Source organism: Triticum urartu, chromosome 3A, assembly GCF_056163025.1.
Source record: "Triticum urartu cultivar PI428250 chromosome 3A, HENAU_Tu73, whole genome shotgun sequence".
NCBI lineage: Eukaryota > Viridiplantae > Streptophyta > Magnoliopsida > Poales > Poaceae > Triticum > Triticum urartu.
The window spans coordinates 633,205,872-633,219,040 of record NC_141875.1 but is presented as its reverse complement, the minus strand read 5'-3'; the positions used below and the strand labels follow the sequence as shown (position 1 = coordinate 633,219,040).

General features: G+C 41.8%; 1 pseudogene across 1 annotated transcript; it reads right to left on the bottom strand.

The window, feature by feature from the left end:
- Positions 1–867: 867 nt before the first annotated feature.
- LOC125545604 (uncharacterized) lies at positions 868–11,612 on the bottom strand (annotated as a pseudogene). Its single transcript, XR_015598770.1, has 23 exons — positions 11,397–11,612; positions 10,935–10,973; positions 10,693–10,809; positions 9,449–9,565; positions 9,229–9,348; positions 8,988–9,092; positions 8,402–8,478; positions 8,272–8,329; positions 7,628–7,701; positions 7,247–7,528; positions 6,975–7,039; positions 6,227–6,609; positions 5,468–5,592; positions 5,148–5,339; positions 4,952–5,040; positions 4,216–4,382; positions 3,971–4,125; positions 2,973–3,031; positions 2,613–2,708; positions 2,398–2,510; positions 2,117–2,237; positions 2,003–2,030; positions 868–1,929 (listed from the first exon to the last, which is right to left on the bottom strand). The product of XR_015598770.1 is annotated as an uncharacterized LOC125545604 (transcript).
- Between the last annotated feature and the right edge of the window lie 1,557 nt (positions 11,613–13,169).

The window sequence follows — 13,169 nt, the reverse complement described above, 5'->3', positions numbered from 1 at the left end:
ACACTGTCAAGGTCTTGGGGGTTGAACTGGCGTCGTGGAGGGGACTACAACACCCGCCGAGGTGTTGACAAATCAGAAGAGACCATTGTTGAAATAGATTTCGCCTCCCATTATAAATGAAGCCACAATGCCAAACAATACAAGGCAGTGGTGAATCTCTTCTACAAGCAGATCAAGGAATGAACCGAATAGGGTAAACCGCATTGAAAAAAAACACGAGTCCACTACAAATGGCAAGGCCTCGCTGTCGGGCATGAGCCTGAAGACGACGCCGACCTAAGGCACATGAGCTCAACACGACATCTCAAAATTGAGTAACAGCAAAGCATCGCCGCCGCCGAACCCAAAGGGACAGACATTGGTCCTGGTGGGTCGCCTCTGCTCCAGTTGCCCTCTTTTCACAAGCCTTATGCATAAGGTCCTTGCATGGCCAGATCCATGGCGAGACCACCAGTCCGGGAAGGACTTCATGCCCACCGTTTGGTGGATTTGGAGGTATAGAAATGCCGCAGTCTTCAGCATCACACAATCCATCATCATGAGTTTACTTCAACAAACGCCCGGAATTTGCTCCTTAGAAAGTTGGGAGTTGTAGATTGGGAGTATTAGCCATGTCAGCAATGCATGGAGACAACTTCTGCATTTCCTCATCAGGAGAGAAAAATGTGCAAATGCCAGGTGTTACCAGACAGTATCAGGAACCATAATTCTTATAACAAGGTAATATATACTCCCTCCGTTCTAAATTACTCGTCACAGAAATGAATGTATCTAAAACTAAAATACATCTAGACACATCCATACCCGCGCCAAGTAATTCAGAACGGAGGGAGTAGATGCCATCACTCATAATTCTTACGTACTAGCTATATATCAACAACCATAATAAATAAGGTAATAAAGGTGTCATCACTCGTCAGTTCTCACCATACATGGGCAGATGCCCCAAAAGTCGGCATATAAATCAGCCACATAATTCTACTTACGCAGTTATATAGATAATCCTATACAAAAGGAATGGACGACTAGCCTGAGTTTCTGCATCAACTGTCAGGTGCTACAACAGACTTAACCTCTTCGGTTTCATCATCCTAGGAAGAGCCGCCAGACTCTGACTCTGAGGAAGAGCTACCGGACTCCAAGGAAGAGCTGCCGGACGCTTGAGACTTCACGCCTGCTACAATAGGCTTAACCTCTTCCGTTTCATCTGAGGAAGAGCTGCCGGACTCTGACTCTGAGGAAGAGGGGCTGGAACGGGAGCTACTTCTGGCTTCACAACGCTCACTGTTTCAGCTTCCATGTCTACTTCAGTTCTAGCGCGTGCTACTTCAGGAATTTCTTCATCTGTTTCATCATCAGAGGAAGAGCTACTGGACTCGGAGGAAGCCTCTGGAGCGTACATGTCATCACTGTCTTCATTGTCCGTCTCCTCGAAATACTTCACGAGGTTCCTCTGCCTTCTCCCGCGGCCAAGATCCACCTTGGGAGTGGCAGGCTTGAATACTTTTAAATCGTCAACCTTGGGGGAGGGAGGTACTACGTCCTCGGAACCATGAGGAAAGCTCTCGATGCCGCCAAGATAGCCGTTGCACTCTGAAGTGCACATCTCATCGCTCGAAGGATCTAGCTTGAGGAGATTCTCAATGGCCTCGTCGTCATAATGGATTGATACAGCTTTAATCTCCTTTTTGTCCTGAATTATCTTGGCTCCATGTAGTAGAATGGACTTCAGCTCATCTGCACTTGGCGGCTTCTTGGAAGAGTTCATTAAAATATTTTCAATGGCCAACTTCTGCTTAGACTTCTGCAATATCTTCGCTTCAACAGAACATTTTGTAATAAGCTGGTAAACAACCACCGGTCGGGTCTGGCCAATCCGGTGAGCCCTGGACTGTGCTTGCAAGTCCATAAATGGATTGAAGTCTGGATCTGAACACACAAAGGAAAAATAAGTGCCAAGAGGATTTAAGGTGAATGAAGCAGATAACTAAAAACCACTCACCATATATAATTACTCTATCAGCACCAGGCTGCCATAATAGTGAATAATGTTAGTCCAGTTCCATAAAGTGGAAGAAATAAAAACAGATGAGGCTGTGAGTATTAGAATTCATACCAGGTCAATACCTATACCACCAGCACGAGTTGACATCAAGAAAATAAATGTTTCACTTTCAGTGTTGTTGTATTCTTTTATGCTCTCCTGCCTCTCAGAGAGTGCTGTCTATCCATCAATGCTGCACGCCAACACAGATATATTAAGTCAAAAGAAGAAAGAGAAAAAATGTCAGCTATACTCTGAAACGACTGAAGAAATATTGAGCATCACTGTAGGATAGGATAAATGGAACCATATATCCATCAGAAGATTGAATAGGTCTGATTAATGAAACATACCGTGCATATGTGTATCCCAGGAAAGAAAGGAAGTCCTCAAGAATATCAAGCATCTTCGTCATCTGGGAGAAAATCAATACACGGTTCCCTCTCTCTTTCAATTTTGGGAGCAACTGCAGATTAAGAATTGACGATTATTACATCCAAGAACAAAACATATGGAACAAATAAGCGAGCAACGCTAGATAGGATGCAGTAGTAGTAGGTCAAGGCACCTTCTGTAAGAGTTGAAGTTTCCCTGATGCAGAAACTAGTGATTGGAGAACATCTTCTCCTGCATGTTGTTTAACATCCGATCCTGTAAACAAATACTGGAGAAGGTGAAACAAATTAGCAGGAGAAGCGAGACTTGAAGTTAAAATCTATTAGTTTGCATCAAAACATACTACAGAATGCAGAATTCAAATGCATGACACACTGCACTAAATATGTTATATCGCCACCTCACACAAATCTTTGTCAAAATGTTCCTTATCATAAAATATCAAGACACATGGAATTCCACAAGTTTATGGCAAGAAAGATTCAAGGGAAGTAGATGTAGCCTTCAACAACTAAATGGATGCAAAATCTACCGGATGATTGCAGCATTTTCGCAGTTCCATTAGTACGTTGTTCAGAGAACGCTTCCTACCTGAAAAGGTGCACACAAATCTGTCAGCCCCAATGTAAATACTACTTGGCTAGCACAAGTACATAAGCCCAATTATAAGAACATTCTGTGAAGTTAGATAACTTGGTTCCCACCACTCAGAGATACTCCATGAGAAAATGGTAATACAGATAATACTTCAAGGCAAGCAAGTTCCACAAGTCAAAAATGCTGTCGGTGAGTGCCCTGAAATTTGTTCTTTGCCATTGTAATTTGCTGATCAGAAAATCTAAGCTTGAAGTGTATGTGCCATTTAAGTTTAGGCATAGATCAATCCAAGTATAGTTGGTGAGCTTCCAAGATTTTCGTGGGATGACCCCATTTTTCTAGTAGTGTTGCAATTAAGTGACTGGTGGTAAAAGCACGTACCACTAGAAGGCCATGCTAAATTGAAGGCCTAAAGAAGTTGCATTGGACAGATATCACTCGCTTTGCAAAAAATGCTCTCCTATATTTAAACTTCCCACGCATAATGCCATAATGTTAGCACAAACCAGCCACCTGGAGGCATTGCAACACCTGCGTATTTTACAGGTGGAGGCTGGACTACAAGTCGTCGACAGAGACAAACTTATGGCGGCTTCACTAGCACTAGGGATCACAGGAAGTGACTGTTGCATGCTAGACACCCAGAACTGACTAGCCAGGTTTTGCTGTTCTGTAGCCTAGTTTTTGCTTTCTTGTAGCCCTGTTTTTGTTGCTATAAGTTCTCTTTTGATTGTTTGTCGCTGACACTAGTGGCATTGTACTAAACAACTTCTCCGAGTGTTCTCTAATACAAAGTGGCACACATTTATATGCATGGTCGAGAATAACATTAGCAGAAACCAGCTTTATCAAGAGAATTTGATGCAGATTAAGACAAACTAGAAAAGTACATATAAACTAACGATAAATGCAAGTGAAAACTCTTTGACTGACCATCCTGAATAGCACTGTTCAACTTTGAGTAGTTCTTCTCTAGAATATTAATGTAAAGATCTCTCTGAGAATCTGTAAGTGCACACGGAACTTCTACCCACTTCTTTGTTGGCATAGAATCTTTTAGCACATCAGCTTTCAATCTCCTCAACATCCTAGCAAACCAAACATGAAAGAACTAAGAGCCACATCCAAGTTATGAAATAAACAAAGTATATAACTTCATCATTAGACAGAAAAATCACCTAGGCTTTAAAATCTCAGGAATGCGGGCGATTTTTTCATCTATTGTCAGACCACGCTCAGATTCAATTGGTGAGAACAACAGATCATCCTTTGGGTCAGAGAACTCATTTGGATCAATATAATGAAGCAATGAAAACAACTCCAGGACGTTATTTTGGAATGGTCCCTGTACGGCGAAGAGAAAGAGGAACAAGGTCCAACCACATGATCAGATCATTCCAGAAAAGGGCAATTAAAATGCATTTCAATGAGAAGTACTATAAGCTATATATGCCTCAAATAACATTTTATTTGGTCTATGGAATCATAGGACTGGGGAATAACTTTATAAAGCTTACTATTTAAGATAACTATTCCGAAATGCCTACGGGCTGTGTGGAGTTGAAATATTTGCTCCTAAACAACTACAGTAGGCAAATGATTCATTCCCTCAAAAGTCTATAGACCTCTTTCTGATGAAATTTTTTGACAGAGCTCTTTCTAAAAACAAGGAAGTCAATGGTACCAAGCTGGTATGCACACATCCAAATCAATGATATCACAAAATATGAGTGAGCCCTTATGGTACACAATATACATCACGGCTAAAGTACAAACTTCCAAGGATCTGAGGTAAACAGGGTGTAATAGTTTGCATGACACAGATGGAATTCCCAGAATTAGACCAGATGGGACAAATCATTACTTCTCAAATTAGGCAAAAGTACACCTAGGGCTAGGGTATGGAAGACTTACTGTAAGTAGCAACCGGAAATCTGAGCTATATTTCAATAGGCAGGATGCAAGATTACAATCAAGCGTCTTCAATCTGTGAGCCTCATCAACTGAAGCGAAAGGGAGGTGATGTACGACAGCAGAAATGTTAACTTTCAGGCTAATAACAGAGACAAATTAAGACTAGATAACCTCGATGCAGCTAAAAAAAACTTACTGACAATCGTTGACCACTTAATCTTTTTTAGAACTGCTTTATCAATTTGGACAATCTCATAACTTGTCACTAGAGCATCAAACAGAGTCTTCCTTTGGAAGAGTACAGTTCATGAGCTTGAATACACTTTCTGGAGTCCTTATCTCCTTGGTAAACAACAATACTAAGATCATGTGCCCAGCGATCAAATTCCTAATACAGAGAACATGCATCCAGAAATTACATTTGACACAGTATGAAGAGTTAAGGACAATGATTTGAGCTCCTTCACTACAAACGTTCAGGATACTATGGCAGAAGATCATGAAGGTTATACAAACCTTTTCCCATTGCAGTAGGATGCTCTTGGGAACAATGACCAATGCAGGAGATGTGGTCAGACTTCCTTTGATTATGCGGTTGAGAAAGCAAACAACTTGGACAGTTTTGCCAAGACCCATTTCATCTAAAAATAGAAAAAGAAAAGGAAAAATTTCCGTTATTGTCTTTACAATATAAATGAGAAAAGAACAATCAAGAATTACGCCAAGAAGCTTCTTCCAAGACATATGCATGCAGTAATTCACAAGTAACACCCTACATCGATGTCTTTGGTAAGAAAAGTAAAAGTATCTCTTCAGACCGGGTTATTACAGAAGGAACCAAAGTTAATACTGCCTCCGTCCGGAATTAGTTGATGCTCAAACTGATGAATCAGATACATCCGTTTGAGTGTCAACTAATTCCGGATGGACAGAGTGCCAGATTCCATCGCGATAAATTTGTACTCCCTCTGTCCCAAAATTCTTGTCTTAGATTTGTCTAAGTACGGATGTATCAAGTCATGTTTTAGTATTAGGTACATCCGTATCTACACAAATCTAAGACAAGAATTTTGAGACGGAGGCAGTACATAATAATCATTGTACATAAAAACTCCGTATGTATTAAAATGCATTAAGATGCAAAACTTTTGTTATCTCAAAAAAATATGTAAGAAGCCCTTGCAACAATATTTGAATAATACTTGGGTCATATATACTGAAATAATAGTATAACATACAATGCGTCGATTTTGACTTTACAGTTCATGAACATACCAGCAAGAATAACGCTCCTCCTAGATTTGAAATTGTCAAGAATCCATTGTAACCCCTGAACCTGGTAATTGTATAGTACATTTTCTGGGACCATCACATCAATGTTCATCGGGCTTCGTACAGTATTTTTATGCCTTTGGACAAGCATAGAAACAGCTGATGGCACGCCTTCCGTGAAATACGACTCCCATGTGGCATCACAATAGTCAAGTCCTTTCCATTTCACGAGGAACTCGTGTCCCTCAAAATCTTCATTATTATCAAAACTAGCCAGGACGTCACATAAACCATCATAACCAAACTTCCGGCGGCATGCAATGGCACGATCTACTTCAAGCCATTCAGGTTTCCTTTGATCCTCCGAGTATGCCTCTTTAGGTAAGCTGTTGCAATAAGTTTGTATAATCATAAGAAAGAATATGAGAGAGCATTCAAAAGAAGTGGTACCAGTTAAGAACACAGGGCAATTTTTTTTTAAATGGCAAGTGTGAGTTCATTACAGTTCGTTATTCATTCAGGTCTTATAGAGTAACCAGAAGGAGAAAACAAATCAGTAGATAGCAGACTTAAACTGCATGTAAAAGGAATACTTGTTTGACTGTTCAAAGATTACATAGATACATAGTTCATAACACGTCAATGAAGAAAACTTTGCCTACATGGACCAACTAGATAATTGGCATCAAAAGGACAGCTTCAGATCTGACGAAAGAATAATAGCAGCAATTATAGAAGGCAAGGGGCTTACGTATTCTTGCTTATGTAGGTTCGTGCTCGTTGAGGCTCAAAAACACGAAGCCAATCAAGTGGAACCTAGAGCATGTAAAATCCAGATGTTCAGTAAAATAATTACAAATTTCACATTGATTGTACTGACATCACATAGACGAAAACCATTCTAACAAAGGAAATATATGTAGCTAACGAGACATGCCGATACATAAGTATGTGGCAATAGGGGCCGACAGCAATGCCAAGGCAGCTACAATAAACAAGAATGTGGCAAGGAGAAAAACAAACCCAGCAGTCGTGATGATGAGAAAGTGATTGCCATTTCACGAGCATTTGATACTGGAAATCTGACTCCTGAAGAATTACCCGTCTGCAACCAACAAGTGTTTGGACCTTTTTTAAGGCATATACTTCCGTCCCCTTAGCCAAGGATGCTTGGTCGATTTTGCAGAGAGGACATTCCAAAGTGCCTCTACTATCCTGCATCAGAGGACTAAGACAGAAGGTGTGGAAGCTACGAGAACAGCTTGTGTTCTGGCACTGGATCAGAAGACAGCTGCCGGCTCCACTCTGTGCACAAAAAAATCACATAAGATTGACGGATACAAGGTGATGAAAAAAAACAGCTCAAGCAAACCTTACAAAATTCCTCACAGAAATAACATATACCTTACATATTGAGCAAGTAGGTCCACTAGAAGCGCTTTTGCAAAGTTTTACAGTGCTACGCAATAGCTCATCATCTGGTACAAAACAGAAAGTTCATGTTATATTAACCTCGCAACAAGCACACAGGTACCCGACAGGTCATTAAAAGGCAGAAAAAATGCATGAACGTGAGTCTGCACTGTCACAGCGGCAAGCTACAGCAAGCATAATTAAGTTGGTATGGCTGCAACATCCACTGTTTAGTTTTCACTGGAGAACATTAATTCATGAATGGTACATGCATATACAGACACATATAGTAATAGTTATACAAGAGTTTTAGAAATTTCAGTGATGAGTTGGCTGTCAAGTACCAACTGTGCATTTACTGGTGGCGCAGTGTAGGTCCTATATGACTCTACTGTTGTCAATATGTCCGATTTTTTTATCTTTTGTCAGTTTGTAAGTGTTTGGCTTTGTGCATCTTAGTTATGCAGAGGTTGGGTGTTGCTCATCATGCTTTGTATCCGCTTGATACTACGTTTTGAGTTAATAAAAATGCCCTTTATAAAAAAGATACTAATTGTGCATAATATTGGCACCGTAAAACCCACCGCAAGGGCAATAAACTGACGGTTTTCAACAAATCAATAACTTATTTATACCTGATCCTGAAGATTTAGACGTTGGCAACATGCACAGAGAAGCTTTAGTGCAATTCTCCTAAAAATGAACAGGAAAGATTTATTACTTCATGAAGAGCAGGAGTTAACAGACTATTTTTTGTGAATTTACATCTGAAACATGATCAGCCTTCTGTTTCTGCTGTAGGCGCTTTGACATTCTTCTGCATGGAATTGCCTTCCTATGATCTGTGGTGATTTCAAAAGTAAAATTTAATGTTGGAGAAAATTTTGTATGGCACATGATCACCTAATTGGCACAGAATAAATACAAATTACTATATGGGTGCACAGAATAAATACAAATTACATGATTTGAAAAGATGTGGTAGTGCTTAATCCACTATGTGGGTGTGTTCATAAGAACTTAAGTCTAATCAAGAGGGGGCATCTGATCAAATGATATGGGAAGTAAGTGAAGGTTACAAGTTTGAGCGAATTCAAAACCAAATCATGAAATTTATTGTGCAATGAAACAAAGACAATAAGCAAGCATGGTCCTCCATCGTATCATCTTATAAGGATCCTTGGTTATCCGACTTAGTTTTTTCAAAAGAAGAGAAATGCTTCCAAAAGGCTGCTCAATTTACTCCAGAAAAATGCATATGGAGAGTTTATGAAGCAAAACACACAGAAAAGGGAGAATCATGGTAACAAAATGTAAACAAAAATATTGATCACAAAGTATGCCCACTTACTATCTACAGTGTCACTATCAGAATCGCCGTTGTATGCATCTTTGCTAGTTCCCATTCTGTGCCAAAGACGCTTTGACCTTCGCTGGGGGGGCAAGTGATCATCATCTGCACAATGCAAACTTTAAATTATTTGCCACAGAACAATGGTTATATGGCTGTATCATTTTGTAGGGAGTATTTTGGTTGGTTAAGACAACATTTTGACAAATTTAGCACACAAAAAGTTAACACTTGAGCATACCATCATCAGAGCTGCTCCGCGATATATATTTGTCTTCATTCCATTCACCACTGAAATACTCGGATGTAAATCTCTTTCTGAGGTGGTTTGGCCTCCTTCGTCGAACCAACATTTTGGACTCTGACACACCATTTGGAATTTACATATCAAGACATACATGACAACTTCACTCTAATTCATACATCTTCAAGCTACAAAACTGAAAGCAACTCACTCTTACCATCCTCACTGTTCACAAATACATCATGCTGACTCTCCCTGCTACTCAATTCTTGCTTTTCAGTTCGTTCTCTCTGTAGGCGTTTGGACCTTCTACATGGAGGCGACAGTTGCCCACCTGCAGTGAAATAAGTTCAAACTAATATCGTGAGTCAAAATTGTAAAACAAATTGTAACCTTGTAATACATGTGAAACACCATTTCGAATTAACAAAAAGAAGGCATATGTAACAACTTCACTCTAATTTATACATTTTTAAGTTTCAGAACTGTAAATAGCTCACTCTCTTACCATCCTCGCTGTTTGCAAATACATCTAGCTATGTGTAATTATGATAAATATCTTATCTTATTAAAAATAGATTAAAGAAGTTTACAGTCACTTCAAGAGGCTAGAAAGTCTCTGCGTTAATAGGCAAAAAGAAGATCTTGGCTGCAGATTTTGGTGGGTTAAAATTTATAATGATGCAAAAATAAACAAATCTGGATAAGAATTGCTGCAGTTGCATAGAAAATTTAACTCCGTTTATGTATGTAGGCACATAATTCTACCAAATTATACATCAGTGAATCGAATGTCACTTGCAACAGAAATGCAAACATATGAAAAAGATTCAGCCTGTATTTGGGCATGTACAGGTGCAGCTGGTGCACAGGGGCCCGAAAATCTTGGAGGCCCCAATTTTTTCTTGACTAGTGGAAATACTACTTACTATTTTTAACTGAACAATTAATGAGCTATAAAAATACAAACTAGCAAAGCTTCGACATTAAAAGATCAAATAACTTGATGAGAAATATCTCATGTTAGATATAGTTTCTCCACCTCACATGTCTCTTTTACCCTACTTAAAACTCCCAATCCAGCCCATCAAGGAATAAATTAATCGCATAAACCTAACTCTAGGTGTTCCCTCTGCCAATGAATAGTGTAAAGAAGCCATATTGCTCTAATCTTAGAACCATGATGCTGGAAGGATGGGACATTTCATCCTCATGTGCCACTGCCTCGTGCTAAAAGGACGGCACATTTCAGTTAATAGTTCCAAGATGAACCTTTTGGCAGGTTATAATTTGTTGACAGAAAATGTGCAGTGGTAATAAGTAAAACCAATGTTTTCATTATTTCTACATTCATGGTCTAATTTTTAGTCTCGCACTGGGTCCCCATTAATTTCTCACACACTAGGGACATTTAACAAAATAACTCAAAAGAGATATGAGTGTTCCTCCCAACACTCGTACCTTCACCATTGCTCGGCATGACATCAGCAGCCTGCACCTCGTCCTCATGCAACTCAGAAGTTGCAGCACCACCGGCGGCTGTTCGCTTCCTGAGACGCCCGAGGTTCTTTGCGGAAACTACGATGCAGTCATCAGTTGTAAACAGAAACAGGGAGTTAGTTGATGTATAGAACGTGAATGGGGCTTCGTGTTCGCGCCTCAAGAGACGATCGATCAGGAGAGATTTGAACTTCTAGTCACACCTTCCGGTGGTTTTGTCTGCGTTGCTGACTTCACCTCATCTGTAAAATAAAATTGCAAAAAGAAAGTGATAATCCGAACGAAATTTCGCATCTGACACAGTGATCAACAGTTCGACGCTGCAAACTGACCGAAGAAAAAGATGTTGTCCCACAAAAAAAAGCGAAGAAAAATCCAACTCACAAGATTGGGGGGCAATTTGTTTCGGATCGGGAAAAATACCAATCGATGCGCTCTCGAAAACGAAATCGACCGGTGCGCGCATATGCATGGCAAATGCCGGTCATTTCCAACCCCGACCAAACGAGTTACTCGGAAGCTCGCCTAAAGTTCCGACCAACAACCTACAGCTACGTGAATCCGGCGAAACCTCAAGCTAAAATCGCCTGGACGCCCGATCTAAACCGAAATGCAGGAGAAATAAAAAGGCAAGAGTTCACGCACATGCGCCCCGTATCACTCACCATCGCTGAGTTCGATGACCTGGACGTCGGCGGCGCGCTCGTCCGGCGGCGGCCGAGCGGCGGCGGCGCCGCCTCCCCGCCGCACTTTCCCCGTCCCGCGCCTCCCCCCTCTCATCGGCGCCGATCGGCCGGGGTTCGCCGCCGCGCCGGCGTGTGGGGCTAGGCCGGTAGGGTTTTCTTCCCGGGTTCGAAGCGACGGCGGCTAGGAGGACTACTGGGATGTGTGTTGCGAATGGGGTGGGGGTGGGGCGTGGGTTTAGTAGCTCGCGCGCGGGTTGGGGGAGAGCACTGGCGGGAAGTTCCATGGCGCTGGTTTCGTAGGTGGAGCCGGTGTTCGAGGCTGGGGAGCGGCATGTGGGTCCCGTGTGGTGGGCTGGCTGTGGTTACCTGTGCGACGGGTCCATGGAGTTGGTTCATGGGCGGGAAGCAGAGGCGGCGCGGGCGACGTGCGAGCGGGGAGGAGACATTAATTGGGTGCGTGCGGAGATTTTCTGCGGCCAGTTGCGCTGTTTCTACTCTGGGAGATGGGAGATTTCTCGGTTGTCGTATGGGAGAAGATATCCGTGCGGATTGTGCGGCGTCCCCAAAATTAACATGTTCGTGTTGTGGTTTTGATAAGATCTTTTGTGGAGATGTTTGAATGTACTACTGGAAAATGTGACAAATTAATGTGGTTGGGTAAAGCAAAAGAGTGCATCACGTCATCATTTTTTGGTCTACTAAATAAACTTTAACTCGACATGTGTTATGATTATATACGAAAAAAAATCATTCCCAAACCTATATCATGTCCGCTCACCAAAAACATCTCGCGACACATCCCGTGCGTGGACATTCTGCTCACCTCACATCTTCTTCTGAGTACTCTCTTCTCTTTATCGTTCTGCCACCGGTGACAGCATCAACTTCTTCACGTGTCTCTTCGTCCGTTTGTCTCTTCTTCCAAGGGAAAAACGACTAGGGTTCCTGCCTTCTGTCGGCAACGCCGTCGATGTGCCTCGTCTCCTGTGGCCTTAGGGTCATGGGACGCGGTGGATCCCGGCCCGTACTGGCGGGAAGGCTCCGTTTTTAGGTGTTTCTTTGAATTTTGCTAGAGTTTGTGTCCTATTCTAGAAGGCGAGATGGTGTCGGCTCCCCGAAAATGGAATAAGGTTTTTCCCGCCTAGCCACCGTCCCGATGATGTGTCTAGCATCGTCAGAGGGCGTGTGGAGGTGTGTCTTCGATGGATCACGCGAGGATTCGGTCCGTGATCATCTTTGGTGGATCTGCTCAGATCTTGTCTTCCTTTGACTATGTACGTATATCTTCATGTTAAATCCTTTCGATCCATACTTCTCTTCATCGGCGGCGGTTGCTGTTCTGGTGCACTAGTTTTTTGGGGGCCTTAACACGATGACTTCCAACTCTCTATCACAACAAGTTTTGTCCGGCTTGGCGAGGGAGGGCGATGAAGGCGGTGCGTCTTCGACTCGCTTCAATGCTTTTAGTCGTCGCTAGGTGTTCTACGGATTTGGATGTATTTTTCGTTATTTCTGGTATTCGTTGTACTGTCATGATTGAAGATTAATAGGTTGAAAGTTTACCACAAAAAAGGAAGACAACTCAAGTTCCCCGCCTCATCGACCCCCTTTTGTTGTTGCATGTGCTACTACTTGACAATGCCATTATAGGGATCTACTCAAACTCCAAATATCACTTTGTGAATCATCCCCATCGAATGTCTCTGGACTATGCCGCCTCCTGCTTATCATCCCATTCGGACATTGCCCTTA